At 41.1% G+C, this 16,006-nt stretch overlaps 1 long non-coding RNA gene across 3 annotated transcripts in view; it reads left to right on the top strand.

Moving 5' to 3' along the window:
* Positions 1-16,006, top strand: part of LOC133257839 (uncharacterized) — a 149,027-nt gene continuing 133,021 nt past the window's right edge. Inside the window, exon 1 of one of the 3 annotated variants that reach the window (XR_009739713.1) lies at positions 1-2,239. This is a non-coding gene — a long non-coding RNA (uncharacterized LOC133257839). The remainder of the gene's footprint in view (positions 2,240-16,006) is intronic. The other 2 variants (XR_009739712.1, XR_009739714.1) reach the window with 2 other exon arrangements.

Genomic DNA, 16,006 nt, shown 5'->3' with positions numbered 1-16,006 from the left:
AGGGAGGTGGGAGGGAGGGTCAGGATGGGGAATGTATGTACACCCATGGCTGATTCATGTATATGTGGCAAAAACTACCACAATATTGTAAAGTAATTAGCCTCCAATTAAAATTAAAAAAAAAAGTTAAAAAATGTGTTCTCTCATGCCAGTCATGTTATGGATTGAACTGTGTACCCCTTCCCACAGATATATTGAAGTCCTAAATCCCAGTACCTCAGGATGTGACCTTCTTTGGAGAAAGTCTTTATACAGATAATAAACTAAGGTAAAATTAGGGTAACCCTAACTCAATATGGGGCTTCCATGGTGGCTCAGTGGTAAAGAATCTATCTGCAATGCAGGAGTTGTAGGAGACACAGGTTCAATCCCTGGGTTGGTAAGATCCCCCGGCAGAGGGAATGACAAATCACTCCATTATTCTTGCCTGGAGAATCCCATGGACAGAGGAGCCTGGTGGGTTACAGTCCATGGGGTTGCAAAGAGTCGGACTCAACTGAAGTGAATGAACACACACATGCTAATCCAACATGCTGGTGTCCTTTTTTAAAATTTTTATTTTTAATTGGAGGATAACTGCTTTATAATATTGTTACGATTTCTGCCATGCATCAGGATGAATCAGCCATAGGATACACATGTGCCCTCCCTCTTGAACCTCCCTCCCATCTCCTACCCCATCCCACCCCTCTAGTTTGTTTCAGGGGCTCTTGGACCCACACATACAGGGAGAATGCTCTGTGAACACGGAAGTGGTCATCTGCAAGTCAAGCAGGGAAGCCCAGAACAGATCCTTTCCCAACAACTCGGATTCACCCCTGTTGACACTTTTCATTTTGGACTTCTAGCCTTTGATTACTGCCCTCCCCTCCCCACCCCACCCCTCAACTTCTGCCTCAGGGTTGTGTTACTTTGTTTCAGCAGCCCTAGAAATATACACCATCTAGGGATCATGAGTGTGGTCTGTGTTAGGTCTGCTCTAAAATGCTGCTCCTCTGGTCCCTAAATTGGATGTTTTGCATGGTGGTCCCTAATATAATAATGATTGCTGGTGTTTATTGGGTGCTGTGCCAGCACAGTTCTATGAGTTTCACATGTAATTTATTGAATCCTCACAAAACCTGTGAGGCTGCTGCTGTTATTTTTCCCATCTTATGAGTAAGAACCGGAGAAGGCAATGGCACCCCCCTCCAGTACTCTTGCCTGGAAAATCCCATGGATGGGGGAGCCTGGTGGGCTGCAGTCCATGGGGTCTCAAAGAGTCGGACACGACTGAGCGACTTCACTTGCACTTTTCACTTTCATGCATTGGAGAAGGAAATGGCAACCCACTCCAGTGTTCCTGCCTGGAGAATCCCAGGGTCGGGGGAGCCTGGTGGGCTGCCGTCTATGGGGTCGCACAGAGTCGGACACGACTGAAGCGACTTAGCAGCAGCAGCAGCAGCAGCATGAGTAATAACAAGGGATGGAGAAAGTTGGTAACCTGTCCCAGGTGACACAAGTTAGCAAATAGCAGAGGCTGGATTTGAGCTGGTATTCTGGGTTTTGAGTGTGTATATATAATTCCTACATTATGTCACTTTTCACTGTAGCCAGGTGTGGGATTTAGAAAATATACAGAAAGGATTTTGCAAAAAGAGGGGCAGGATAAGAGTGAAGATTCCTTATAGGTTTTGTGGATTGGATGGTTGAATCAAGAAGGCATTTGCTTGCTGCTCTTTAGCGTCCCCTGCCGACAAGGGGAGAGAAAAGGTGGTCTGAACCAGAAATGCAAAGATATTGGGAAGACACTCGTGGCGATGTTGAAGGTGAGGACAGATTGAGCAGGAATCCCCATACCCTCTCCGCGGGGTAATACGGTTCTTGGAGGAGCTAGCAGATGGAGGCTGGCTAGTAGACCCGGGAAGGGGTTCTTGTCGTCCTAGCTGGAGTACCTCTGATGGACTTCTCGGAATCCTACCTACGCGACCAGTTGGCCACTCCTTCAGAGGCGGGGGCTTCTGCTACTGCTTAAAAAGCGGATTTTCTTCCCGGGATAAATCGTAGCCCCGCCCCTTTCTCCCAGGCTCAAAATGGCCCTCTGGACTTGGGAGCTCCGACTTTCAGCTTCAGAGTTCCTTTCAACTTCAGAATTCTTAGCAGCACGAACTCTGCCTCAGCCGTGGCTAGGACTCCTTAGAACACGAGCGTGTCAGACCTGGGAGTCGTCCTCAGAAATCCCTGCCTCTCTCATTTTAAGGTAAAAACAGCATTTCAAGTATGGTGTCCTGGGAGCTGTAGGTACTGCCCAGATCCAGGTTATGCGTATCCGCCCCGATTTCGTGAGCACTGGCTGTTGAGCTGCCCTGGTCTTCGAGAGCCGTCTGGCCAAGGGGTGCCCCTCACCCCGGAGATTATTTCCCTCTCCCCTTCCTATCCCCACAAGCTCACGCCTGTAGCCACTGATGGCAGATGAGGGGATCAAGATGGTCTGTGTCCCTGCTCCCAGGTGGAACCAACTGTGGTGCTTACGCTCCCAGTGGGATGGGGCTGAAGCTCCAGCCCAGACCACATTCTTGTTTAGCTTTTTTCCTCTGCTCCCCTCACTCTCTTTTTCTTGAGAGCAGCTCCTCAAACTATTATTTATCTCCAGTCTCTGTCTTAGACTCTGCTTTTAGGGAATCTGCCTTAATACTTGCTGAATAAATTAATGAAGACTCAAGATATTCTCTGTGGGCTTTGCCGGTAGCTCTAATGGTAAAGAATCTGCCTGCAGCGTTAGAGACCTGGGTTCAATCCCTGGGTGGGGAAGATCCCCTGGAGAAGAAATGGCTACCCACTCCAGTATTCTTGCCTGGAGAATTCCATGGACAGAGGAGCCTGGTGGGCTACAGTCCATGGGTCGCAAAGAGTTGGACACAGCGGAGTGACTCACACACACACACGCGATCTTTGGGGTGTAAGAATGGACAGTGCATATGCTTCATCTTTTTAGCCGGATGTGGTACAGTCCATAGGGGTCACAAAGAGTCAGAAACCACTGAATGTGCCCTAATGCGAACTTGCTTCACCTTTGGCCGCTTGTGCTTATATTTAGAAGGTAAATTTAGGCAAAGAATTAACCTTATAGGCTTACAATTATCTAATTCAGGTGGATTCAGATTTTTCTGGTGCTAGATTATTAACTGTAGGTCTTTTGTTTAAAAAAGAATGGTAGGATTATACCATTCAAAATGAGTTTATTAGTTTGAGGACGTCTATTCTGTCTCAGTTTGGAGCTGGAGTTGTCAATAATGGATTTGCTTGCACAATTGACCATCGTCTCTGAAGTTGTCATTTTCTCTTCTACACTCCTTGTGGTACAGTCTGTATTATCTTGCTCATCTTTGCGTTGTCAAGTGTTTTCTTTTTTAATTGGTGTATAATTGATTTACAATGTTGTGTTGCAGGTATACAGAAAAGTGATTTAATTATACACATACATATATTCATTTTTTTCAGATTATTTTCTTATGTAGGTTATCACAGAATATTGGCCAGAATTCCTCGTGTTACACGGTAGGTCCTTGTTGGTTATCTAGTTTGGTTGGTTATTGGTTATCTATCTATAGAAGTATGTGTGTGTTAATCACAAACTCCTTATTACTCTCCCTCCCCTACCACTGTTTTTCCTTTGGTAACCAAAATATTGTTTTTGATATTTGTAAAAATGTTTCTGCTTTATGAATAAGTTCATTTGTTTCATTAAAAAAATAGATTCCACATATGTGTAATATATGATATTTGTCTTTGTCTGAATTATTTTACTTAGTTTGATAATCTTTAGGTCCATCCATGTCGCTACAAATGGCATTATTTCATTCTTTTTATGGCTGAGTAATATTCCTTTGTATATATGTACCTTATCTTTATCCATTCCTCTGATGATGGATATTTAGGTTGCTTTCGTGTCCTGGCTATTGTGAATAGTGCTACAGTGAACATTTGCGTTCATGTCTCTTTTTGAATTATGATTTTCTCTGGATATAGGGCTTCCCTGGCGGCTCAGATGGTATAGAATCTGCCTGCAATGCGGGAGACCTGGGTTTGATTTTGGGTAGGGAAGATCTGCTGGAGAAGGGATAGGCTACCCACTCCAGTATTCTTTGGCTTCCCTGGTAGCTCAGAGGGTAAAGAATCCACCTGCAATGTGGGAGACCTGGGTTTGATCCCTGGGTTGGGAGGATCCTCTGGAGAAGGGAACCCACTCCAGTATTCTGGCCTGGAGAATTCCATGGACTGTGTAGTCCATAAGGTTGCAAAGTTGGACATGACTGAACAACTCTCACTGGATATATACCCAGGAGTGGAGTTGCTGTATCATATGATAGCTCAGTTTTTTAGTTTTCTAAGGAACCTCCATGCTCACAGTTGTTCAGTTGCTAAGTCGTGTCTGACTCTGCGACTCCATGGACTGCAGCGTGCCAGGCTCCTCTGTCCTCCACTGTTTCCCAGAGTTTGCTCAGATTCATGTCCATTGAGTTGGTGATGCTATCTAAACATCTCATCCTCTGCCTGACCCCTTCTCCTTTGCTTTCAGTCTTTTCCAGCATCAGGTCTTTTCCAATGAATCAGCTCTTCTAATCAAGTGGCCAAAATATTGAAGCTTCAAGTTCACATTCAGTCCTTCCAATGAATATTCAGGATTGATTTCCTTTGGGATTGACTGGGTTGACCTCTTTGCAGTCCAAGGGTCTCTCAAGAGTCTTTTCCATCATCACAATTCGAAAGCATCAGTTCTTTGGCTCTCAGTCTTCTTTATGGTCCAACTCTCATATATGTACATGACTACTGAAAAATATCGTAGCTTTGACTATATTGACCTTTGTTGGCAAAGTGAATGTCTCTGCTTTTTAACATGTTATCTAGTTTGGTTATCACATTCCTTCCAAGGAGCAAGCATCTTTTAATTTCACGGCTGTGGTCACCATCTGCAGTGATTTTGGAGCCCAAGAAAATAAAATCTGTCACTGCTTCCACTTTTCCCCTTCTATTTTCCATGAAGTGATGGGGCCAGATACCATGATCTTAGTTTTTTTCAATGTTGAGGGTCAAGCCAGCATTTTCACTCTCATCTTTCATCCTCATCAAGAGTCTCTTTAGTTCCTCTTCACTTTCTGCCATTAGAGTGGTATCATCTGCATATCTGAGGTTGTTGGTATTTCTCCCTGAAATCTTGATTCCAGCTTGTGATTCATTCTGTCTGACATTTTGTATGATGTACTCTGCAATGGCACCCCACTCCAGTACTCTTGCCTGGAAAATCCCATGGGCGGAGGAGCCTGGTAGGCTGCAGTCCATGGGGTCGTTAAGAGTCAGACACGACTGAGCGACTTCACTTTCACTTTTCACTTTCATGTATTGGAGAAGGAAATGGCAACCTGCTCCAGTGTTCTTGCCTGAAGAATCCCAGGGATGGGGGAGCCTGGTGGGCTGCCATCTATGGGATTGCACAGAGTCGGACACGACTGAAGCGACTTAACAGCAGCAGCAGCAGCAGCATATAAGTTAAGTGAGCAAGGTGACAATAAATAGCCTTGTCGTACTCCTTTCCTAATTTTGAGCCAGTGAATTGTTCCATGTCCGATTCTAACTGTTGCTCTTTGACCCACATACAGGTTTCTCAGGAGACGGTTAAGGTAGTCTGGTATTCCCATCTCTTTCAGAATTTTCTGCAGTTTGTTGTGATCCACACAAAGACTTTAGCATAGTCAATGAAAAAGAGTAGGTATTTCTCTGGAATTCCTTTGTTTTTTCCTATGACCCAAGGAATGTTGGCAATTTGATCTTTGGTTCCTCTAACTTTTATAAGTCCAGCTTATATATCTGGAAGTTCTCAGTTCATGTATTGCTGAAGCCTCGCTTGAAGGATTTTGAGCATTACCTTGCTTGCATGTGAAATGAGAGCAATTATATGGTAATTTGAACATTCTTTGGCATTGCCCTTCTTTGGGATTGGAATAAAACTGATCTTTTCCAGTCCCGTGGCCACTGATGAGTTTTCCATATTTGCTGGCACATTGAGTGCAGCACTTTAACAGCATCACCTTTTAGGATTTAAATAGCTCAATTGGAATTCGGACACCTCCACTGTCTTTGTAGTAATGCTTCCTAAGGCCCTCTTGACTTAAGGATGTCTGGCTCTAAAAGAGTGACCACATAATTTTGCTTATCTGGGTCATTGAGACCTATTTTTTTGTATTCTCCTGTGTTTGTTGCCACCTCTTCTTAATCTCTTCTGCTCTGTTAGGTGCTTACCGTGTCTCCATAGTGACTGTAGCAGTTTACATTCCTGCCAGTAATGTAGGAGGGTTCCCTTTTCTCTACACTCTCTTCAGCATTTATTGTTCGCAGATTTTTCGATGATGCCCATTCTGACTGGTGGGCTTCCCAGGTGGTACAGTGCTAAAGAATCCTCTTGCCAGTGCAGGAGATGCAAGAGATGGGGCTTTGATTCCTGAGTCAGAAGATCCTCTGGAGTAGGAAATGGCTACCCACTCCAGTGTTCCTGTGTGGAAAATTCCATGGACAGAGGAGTCTGGCAGGGTACCATCCATGGGATCGAAAGGAGTGGGATACGACTGAGCACAGCACGGGCAGCACATTCTGACTGGTGTGAGGTAGTGCCTCCCATTAGTTTTGATTTGCATTTATCTAATTAGTGATGTTCAGCATCTTTTCATGTGCTTTTTGGTCATCTATATGTCTTTGGAGAAATGTCTATTTAGATCTTCTGCCTAATTTTTATTTTTTTTTATTTTTATTTTTTTTTAGAGAGAGCTGCATGCGCTGTTTATAGATTTTGGAGATTAATCCCTTGTCAGTTGCTTGCAAATATTTTCTCCCATTCCATGGGTTGTCTTTTTGTTTATGATTTCCTTTGCTGTGCAGAAGTTTTTGAGTTTAATTAGGTCTCATTTGTCTGTTTTTGTTTTTACTTTAATTACTCTAGGAGGTAGGTCAATAAAGATCTTGCTGTGGTTTATGTCAAAGACTGTTCTGCCTATGTTTTCTTCTAAGAGGTTTATAGTGTCCAGCCTTACACTTATGTCTTTGATCCATTTTGAATTTATCTTTGTGCATGCTGTTAGGGAGTGTTCCAATTTCATTGTTTTACATGTAGCTGTCCAGTTTTCCCAGCACCACTTATTGAAGATGCTGTCTTTTCTCTGTTGTATATTCTTGCCTCCTTTGTTACAGCTTAGGTGGCCCTGTGTGGGTTTATCTCTATTATACCATCTATCTTTGTTCCATTAATGTATATATACTTCTGTTTTTGTGCCAGTATACTGTTTTGATTACTGTGGCTTTGTGGTATATTCTGAAGTCAAGGAGCCTGATTCCTCCAGCTCCGTTCTTTCTCAAGATTGCTTTTGCTATTTGGGATCTTTTGTTTGTCTATACAAAGTGTAAAATTTTTTGTTCTAATTTTGGAGAAAATGCCCTTGGTAATTTGATAGGGATTACATTAAATCTATAAGTTGCTTTGAGTATTATAGTCTCTTTCACTGTATTGATTCTTCCAATCCAAGAACACGGTATAGCTCTCCATCTGTTTGTATCATCTTTGATTTGTTTCACCAGTGTCTTAAAGTTTTCTGAGTATTGGTCTTTTGCCTCCATAGGTAGGTTTATTCGTAGGCATTTTATTCTTTTTGATGTGATGGTAAATGGGATTATTTCCTTAATTTTTCTTTCCTATCTTTCATTGTTAGTGTATAGAAATGCAAGAGATTTCTCCGTATTAATTTTGTATCCTGTGGCTTTACTGAATTCTTTGATGAACTCTAGTAGTTTTCTGGCAGCATCTTTGGGATTTTCTATGTTTATTATGTTATCTGCAAATGGTGACAATTTTACTTTTTCAATTTTGTTTCTTTTTTCTTCTTTGATTGCTATGTCTAGGCATTCCAAAATTACGTTGAATAAAAGTCATAAGAATGGACATCCTTATTTTGTTCTTGAGCTTAGAGGAAGTACTTTCAGTTTTTCACCATTGAGAATAATGTTTGCTGTGGGTTTGTCATATGTGGCCTTTGTGATTTTGATATATATTCCCATTGTGCTCACTTTCTGGAGATTTTTTTTATTATAAATAGGTGTGGAATTTTGTCAAAAGATTTTTTGCATCATTGAGGTGATTATATGGTTTTTATTCTTTTAGTTTATCAAGGTGGAGTATCACATTGATTTTACATATATTGAAGAACCCTTGCTTCCCTGGGATAAATCCCATTTGATCATGGTATATGATCCTTTTAATGTGTTGTTAGATTCAATTTGCAAGTATTTTGTTGAATATTTTTATGTCTGTGTTAATCAGTGATCTTGGCTTGTAGTTTTCTTTTGTTTTTGTGTGGTATCTTTATCTGGTTTTAGTATCAGGATTATGGTGGACTCTTAGAATGAGTTCGGGAGTATTCCTTCCTCTGCAATTTTTGGGAAGGGTTTTAGAAGGATAGGTGCTAACTTTTTTCTAAATATTTGATAAAAGTTGCCTGTGAGGCCATCTGGTCTTGGACTTTTATTTGTTGGGAGCTTTTAAATCGCAGTTTCAATTTCAGTGCTTGTGACTGGTCTGCTCATATTTTCTATTTCTTCCTGGTTCAGTCTTGGGAGACTGAACCTTTATAAGAATGTGTTCATTTCTTCCAGGTTGTCTATTTTATTGGCATATAGTTACTTGTAGTCTCTTATGAACTTTTATGTCTGTGGTGTCATTGTAACTTTTTTCATTTCTCATTTTATTGAATTGAGCCCTCTCCTTGTTTTTTTCTTGATGAGTCTCTCTAAAGGTTTATCAATTTTGTTTATCTTCTCAAGGAAACAGTTTTTAGTTTCATTGATCTTTACCATGGTTTTATTCATCTCTATTTCATTTATTTCTGTTCTGATCTTTATGATTTTTTTCCTTCTACTAACTTTAGGTTTTGTTTTGTTTTTCTTTCTGTAGTTACTTTAGAAGTAAGGCTAGATCGTTTAGTTGTGACTTGTTTTCTGAGGTAAGATTGTTTTGCTATTAACTTTCCTCTTAGAACTGCTTTGGTGTACTCAATTGCTTCAAGCATGTCCAGCTGTTTCCAACCTTCTGGAGTGTAGCCCACCAGGCTCCTCTGTCCATGGGATTCTTCAGGCAAGAATACTGGAGTGGGTTGCCATATGCTCCTCCAGGGAATCTTCCTGACTCAGGGATCAAACCTGGGTTTCCTACATCTCCTGCATTGCAGGCTGATTCTTTACCACTGAGCCACTACGCTTTCCATCATTGTGCTTTCATATTGGTCTGTAGGTATTTTTCCATTTCCTCTTTGATTTCTTCAGTGAGCTATTGATTGTTTAGTAACATACTGTTTAGCCTCCACAAGTTTTTTTTTTACAGTTTTATTTCTGTGTAATTGATTTCTAATTTTATAGCTGTGGTCAGAAAAGATGCTTGATATGATTCCAATTTCTTATATTTACCAAGGGTTGCACTGTGGCCCAGCATGTGCTCTATCCTGGAGAACGTTTCATGTGTACTTGAGAAGAAAGTATATTTTGTTTTCAGATGGAATGTCCTATAGATATCAATTAAGTCTGTCTGGTCTAATGTGTCTTTTCACGTTTGTGTTTCCTAATTAATTTTCTGTCTGGATGATCTGTCTATTGATGAAAGTGGGTGTTAAAATCCTCCACTATTGTTTTGTTACTGTCAATTTCTCTTTTCATGGCTGCTAGCATTTGCCTTATATATGTGTAGTGCTGGCTGTGTTTGATGCATACATATTTACAATTGCTGTATCTTTTCTTGGATTGATCACTTGATCATTAATGTGGTGTCCTCCTTTGTCTCTTGCAACAGTCCTTATTTTAAAGTTTATTTGTCTGATATGAGATTTGTTACTCTGTTTCTTTTGATTTCCATCTTCCTTTTTCCAGGAAGAAATGGAATGGAATACCTTTTTCCATCCCCTCACTTTCAGTCTCTATGTGTCCTTAGGTCTGAAGTGGGTCTCTTGAAGACAGAGTATATAAGGATCTTATTTTTGTATCCATTTAGCCTGTCTGTATCTTTTGGTTGGAGCATTTATTCCATTTACATTTAAGCTAATTATCAATATATATATTGCCATCTTGTTAATTATTTTGAATTTGTTTTTGTAGATCTTTTTTCTTCCTCTTTTGTTGTCTTCGCTTGTGATTTGATGGCTATCTTTAGTGTCGTATTTGGATTGCTTTCTCTTTTATGTGTCTGTATCTGCTGTTTTTTGGTTTGCTTTTCCCATGAAGTTTTGATATAGCCATCTCTCTATATACACATGGAGAAGGAAATGACAACCCACTCCAGTATTCTTGTCCATGGAGAATCTCCATGGACAGAGGTGTCTGGTGGGCTACAGTCCATGGGGTTGCAAAGAGTCAGACACAACTGAGCTACTAAGCACATATATACACAAAAATTTTTTAGGTTGCTGGTGTCTTATTTCAAATGCATTTCCAACATCCTGCATTTGTACTCTCCTCATAAGGGCTCAGAGAAGGCAATGGCACCCCACTCCAGTACTCTTGCCTGGAAAATCCCATGGATGGAGGAGCCTGGTGGGCTGTAGTCCATGGGGTTGCTAGGAGTTGGACACGACTGAGCGACTTCACTTTCACGCATTGGAGAAGGAAATGGCAACCCACTCCAGTGTTCTTGCCTGGAGAATCCCAGGGACGGGAGGCCTGATGGGCTGCCGTCTATGGGGTCGCACAGAGTTGGACACAACTGAAGTGACTTAGCAGCAGCAGCAGCATAATGGCTGGTCTTGATCTATTTGTGTGTGGATGATTTCCTACCTTTATTGTATGCTTACTTTCCCAGGTGAGCTTTTCCATTCATAATTTTCTAGTTTCTAATTGTGGCCATTTCTTCTCTGCCTAGAGACATTCCTTTAGCATTTGTTGTAAAGCTGGTTTGGTGATGCTGAATTATATCAGCTTTTGCCTATTTGCAAAGCTTTTGATTTCTCCATCAAATGACAGTTTGCTGAGTATAGAGTATTCTTGGTTGAAGGTTTCCCCCTTTCATCACTTCGGAAATATTGTGCCACTCCCTTCTGGCCTACAGAGTTTCTGCTGAAAAATCAGCTGATAACCTTATGGGGATTCCCTTCTATGTTATGTTACTTTCCCTTCTTGCTTTTAATGTTTTTTCTTTGTCTTTAATTTTTGTCAGTTTGATTACTGTGTGTCTCAGTGTGTTCCTCCTTGGGATTTTCCTGTATGGAATGAGACTCTCAGCTTCCTGGACTGGATTGAATGTTTCCTTTGTCATGTTAGGGAATTTTTCTGCTATTATGTCTTCACATATTTTCTCAGGTTGTTTCTTTCTCTGTTCTCCTTGTGGAGCCTTATAATGTGAATGTTGATACGTTTAATGTTGTCCCAGAAGTCCATGGGGTCACTAAGAGTTGGACACGACTGAGCGACTTCACTTTCACTTTTCACTTTCATGCATTGGAGAGGGAAATGGCAACCCACTCCAGTACTCTTGCCTGGAGAATCCCAGGGATTGGGGAGCCTGGTGGGCTGCCATCTATGGGGTCTCACAGAGTCAGACACAACTGAAGCGACTTAGCAGCAGCAGCAGAAGTCTCATAGACTGTCCTCACCTTTTCATTATTTCTTTATTCTGTTTCACAGCAGTCATTCCCACCAATCTGTCTTCCAGGTCATTAATCTGTTCTTCTGCCTCCTTTTTTTTTTTCCCTGCTATTGATTCCTTGTAGTGTATTTTCATTTCAGTTATTGTATAATTTATCTGTATTTGTTCTCTAAAACTTCTAGCTCTTCATTAAACACTTCTTGTGTCCTCTTGGTCTGTGCCTCCCTTCTTTTCCCAAGATCTTGGATAAGCTTTACTATCATTACTCTGAATTCTTTTGCAGGTAGATTTCCTATCTCCCCTTCACTTAGTTATTCTTCTGGGAGTTTTAACTTGTTCTTTTGTCTGGAACATATTCCTCTGCTGGCTCATTTTGTCTAACATTCTGTGTATGTGTTCTCTGCTCCTTAAGTTGCAGTGTTGTAACTCTTCTTTTTGTTTGGAATCTGCCCCCTGGTGGGTGAGGTTGGTCCAAGGGGACTGTGCAGGCTTCCTGGTAGAAGGATTGATGCCTGCCCATTGGTGGGTAGAACTGGATCTTCTCCCTCTGGTGGGCAGGGCCATGTCACAGAGTATGTTTGCAGGCAGCTGTTGGTTCAGGACAACTTTAGGCAGCCTGTCTGCTGATGAGTGGGGCCGTGTTCCCATCCTGTTGGTTGTTTGGCCTGAGGCATCGCAGTACTGGAGTCTGCAGCCAGTTGGTTGCAGCTAAGTCTTGGTGCCAAAATGGCAAGGGCGTTCCCCTGGGCATCTGCCACCGGTATTCTTGCCCCTACAGTGAGACACAGCCAACTTCCACCTAGCCAGGAGACCCTCTAAGACCCACACAGAGGTCTGACAGGTTCCTATGAGCTCACTGCTTTGCCCCAAGTCCCAGTACACATGAAACCTTGTGTGTACCCTTCTAAGAGTAAAGTCTTTGGTTTCCCCAGTCCTGTGGAGCTTCTGCTGTCAAGCTCTTCTGGCCTTCAGAGCCAAATGTTCTGGGAGCTCCTCCTCCCAATGCCAGACCCACAGGCTGGGGAGCCAGTTGTGAAGTTCAGAACTCTCTCTCCTGTGGGAGAACCTCTGTGATGTAATTATTTTCCAGTTTGTGGGTCACCTCCTTAGTGGGCATGGGATTTGATTATATTGCTAAAGCCCCCCTCCTACCATCTCACTATGGCTTATTCTTAGTCTTTGGGTATAGAATATGCTTTTTCGTAGATTTGAGTCTTTTTTTGTTGATGGTGTTTTAGCAGTTAGTTGTGATTTTGATTTTTTTATGATAGGAGATGAGCTCAAGTCCTTCTATTCCACCATCTTGTCCAGAAATCTGATTCATTAATTCTTGTTTACTCCAGGTCTGCACAGTAAAATCGCCCCTTGATTTCCTTCATTGCTCCCCATCTACAACCTGATACAAACAAGAGGGTCAGTCCTTTGGTCTTTTTGTATCTTGTTCATTATTTGCCCAACTGTGCATGCACACAGAGTTTCTCTGTATTTTGTTGCTTGAGGAAATGATTGGCCATGTATAAGCATTATATGAAAGGGTCCAGGTCCCAGCCCGTCTCATTCCCCCCAAGAAATTCTACACCCCTTATTCTTAAGGGGTAAGGGGCCAAACATTTATTCTTCTGTAACTTCTTCCTTCTGGACAAAAGCCACAGACTGTAGCCTACCCTAGAGGTGTAGAAGTCCCTTGCTGACTTTTCCAAGAACCTGTAGGGACTTGGGCCACTGTTTGCTGTAATGGGTGGGAATTCCTTGAGCCATCATGAGTCTTACTTGAAACTGTTGGAGCCTAGCAGACACAAAGTTAGCCAAAAGGTTGAATAAACAAGGGCCTAAAAGGAGAACAACAGCAGCCACTAATGGGCCTTGAAAGGGAAGGAACCAGGTTAACTTTAGGAGGACTCCCTTAAGTATTGATCAGATAGTGAAAATGACATCATCCTTGGCAAAACTGTGAAGTGACTCTGCCTGAGCATGTGTTTCCTTAATATTAACTTCTACCTGTCTTGTCACATGGATCCAGGTGCAGTAGGAAGTATTAGTTATCACACAAACTCCACATTGTTCTGCCAGAAGTTTCTCAAGAGTTAGACGATTGTCAAGAGCTATATTAGCCAAAGAAATGAGAGAAGTATTCAGTCCCTTTAAGGCTTGTCCCATCTGTTCCATCATATAACCAAGGTGTCTGGTGAGATTTCTCAATTTTGCTTCATGGTAAGTAAAGCCTCCCCATGGAGCTGCAGTCCTATGGCCAGCTCTGCCCCTCTTAAGATCATTCCTAGTGCTCTCCAGGTTCAGTGGTGAGCTGGAGTGATCCTGTTACAGATAAAAATCCCTCTTATCCTGTAGTCCCTATGGTGGACTACAGGGTGGGCTATTCTCCTATAAAGTGGATGTTATCAGTACATTTATAGGCTCTAGCTTGGTTGGAAAAGAACAGGGCCTGGCCATAATTCTGTAACGCATGGTTTGCGTGTCTGCAGAGGAAAACAGACCCTTCAGGTGTGCAGACCTAAATGTCTGTCTGACAGTTGTTAAGAATGGACACTCCTTGAGGGATGTAACTGTTGTTATACTTAAAAAATTAGGGGACAGCAGAACATTATGTTGATAATTAAGCATATAAAGCTTTACAACATTAAAAAAAATTGATGTATTTAATTTTATTTGGTATGCACCAGTATGACCTTCTGGTAATTGAAATCCAATATGGAATTTTTTAATGATTAGTCAACTCCACAGAGGCAATATACTGCCGTGGAACACTGAGGGGGAAAAAAACTGATATATTTATTTACAGTTCTCTATATTGTAAACATTTGATCTATACACTGTTAGCAACTTTTAATGAGAGCTTTACACAGACGAAGAAACAATACCCTGCATTTCTATTCATATTTGGCAAAAGCATATTAAATAGAATATCAGATTTTCTTTTTCACTAGCATTATGCTTTCTTTAGATAATTATCTAAACTTTCAAAAGACCAAAATATATGCAAGTTCTATACAACTAAAAGTACTTAAGCCAAATATTTGGCTTATAATTTCTTTTTTAGAATAAGTGCTATAAACAACTTGGCAATCAAAACTACCTTTAAACATTAATTTACAATATACAACATTTATCTGGAAGAGCTTAAATTTCAGCACAAGGTCACTATCATGTGTATAACAGCAGGATTCTTTTTTATGTAAATGAGGCTTCAAAATTACTGATGAATTCTTGCCTTAATGCCTTATTATTGGTTTCCTACAAAAGAGGATAAGAACTACTGATGTATTATATCTTTTCTCTTCTTTGAGGTCACTTGGCATTAATTTTCAGATTCAGCAAGTCTACTGAGTTATAATATTCCCCTATAATCATTGCCCTTTTATAACGGCAAATGCTAATGGTAATTAATAACATATACCACTCAAAAAAAACCAAGTTGTTTTTTTCCTTTTGAATAGGAACCTATATTTTGGGAGTTGTGCGACAAAGCTAAAACAACAGGACTATAAAATAGTTTACCTGAAATAGCATGTTGACAAAATATACATCTATTTCATTGTTTTTGTAGTTATGATAATGCCCTGCTAAGCTACCAGTATGTAAATAGTATATTTTATTTATATATTAAATCCAGTAGAATCAAGTTCTCAATCTCCTTTGTCATTTTATAACTCTTTATCAGATAATTGAATTATGAAAGCATATGCCAAGACCTGCGGACGATGTGCATTGTGGCCTATTACAATCAGAATTCTCCTCAAATTACATTTTTATTAAAGTGAAATTGAACATACAGGAAAAATTAATACAGAGGATGCTATAGTGTGGATTGAAGCTAGAACTCAGTGATCTAAGAAGTATGCATTGGTTTGGCATGTGTTTTTTCTTTCTAAGATTAAGTTGAGCATGTCCAAAAGTCATCTGTGCCAACCTCAGAGATATGACAATATCAAGTATTCATTCCCTCGTTATCTTAAGTTAGATTACTTTAGTAAAACAGTCAGTTCAGTTCAGTCGCTCAGTCGTGTCCGACTCTTTGCGACCCCATGAATTGCAGCACACCAGGCCTCCCTGTCCATCACCAGCTCCCAGAGTTCACCCAAACTCATGTGCATTGAGTCGGTGATGCCATCCAGCCATCTCATCCTCTGTTGTCCCCTTCTCCTTCTGCTCCCAATCCCTCCCAGCATCAGGGTATTTTCCAATAAGTCAACTCTTCGCATAAGGTGGCCAAAGTATTGAAGTTTCAGCTTTAGCATCAGTCCTTCCAATGAGCACCCAGGACTGGTCTTCTTTAGGATGGACTGGTTGGATCTCCTTGCAGTCCAAGGGACTCTCAAGAGTCTTCTCCAACACCACAGTTCTAAA

This window comes from Bos javanicus, chromosome 2 (genome assembly GCF_032452875.1).
Source record: "Bos javanicus breed banteng chromosome 2, ARS-OSU_banteng_1.0, whole genome shotgun sequence".
In the NCBI taxonomy this organism is placed as follows: domain Eukaryota; kingdom Metazoa; phylum Chordata; class Mammalia; order Artiodactyla; family Bovidae; genus Bos; species Bos javanicus.
This window is presented reverse-complemented; position numbering and strand designations above follow the sequence as displayed.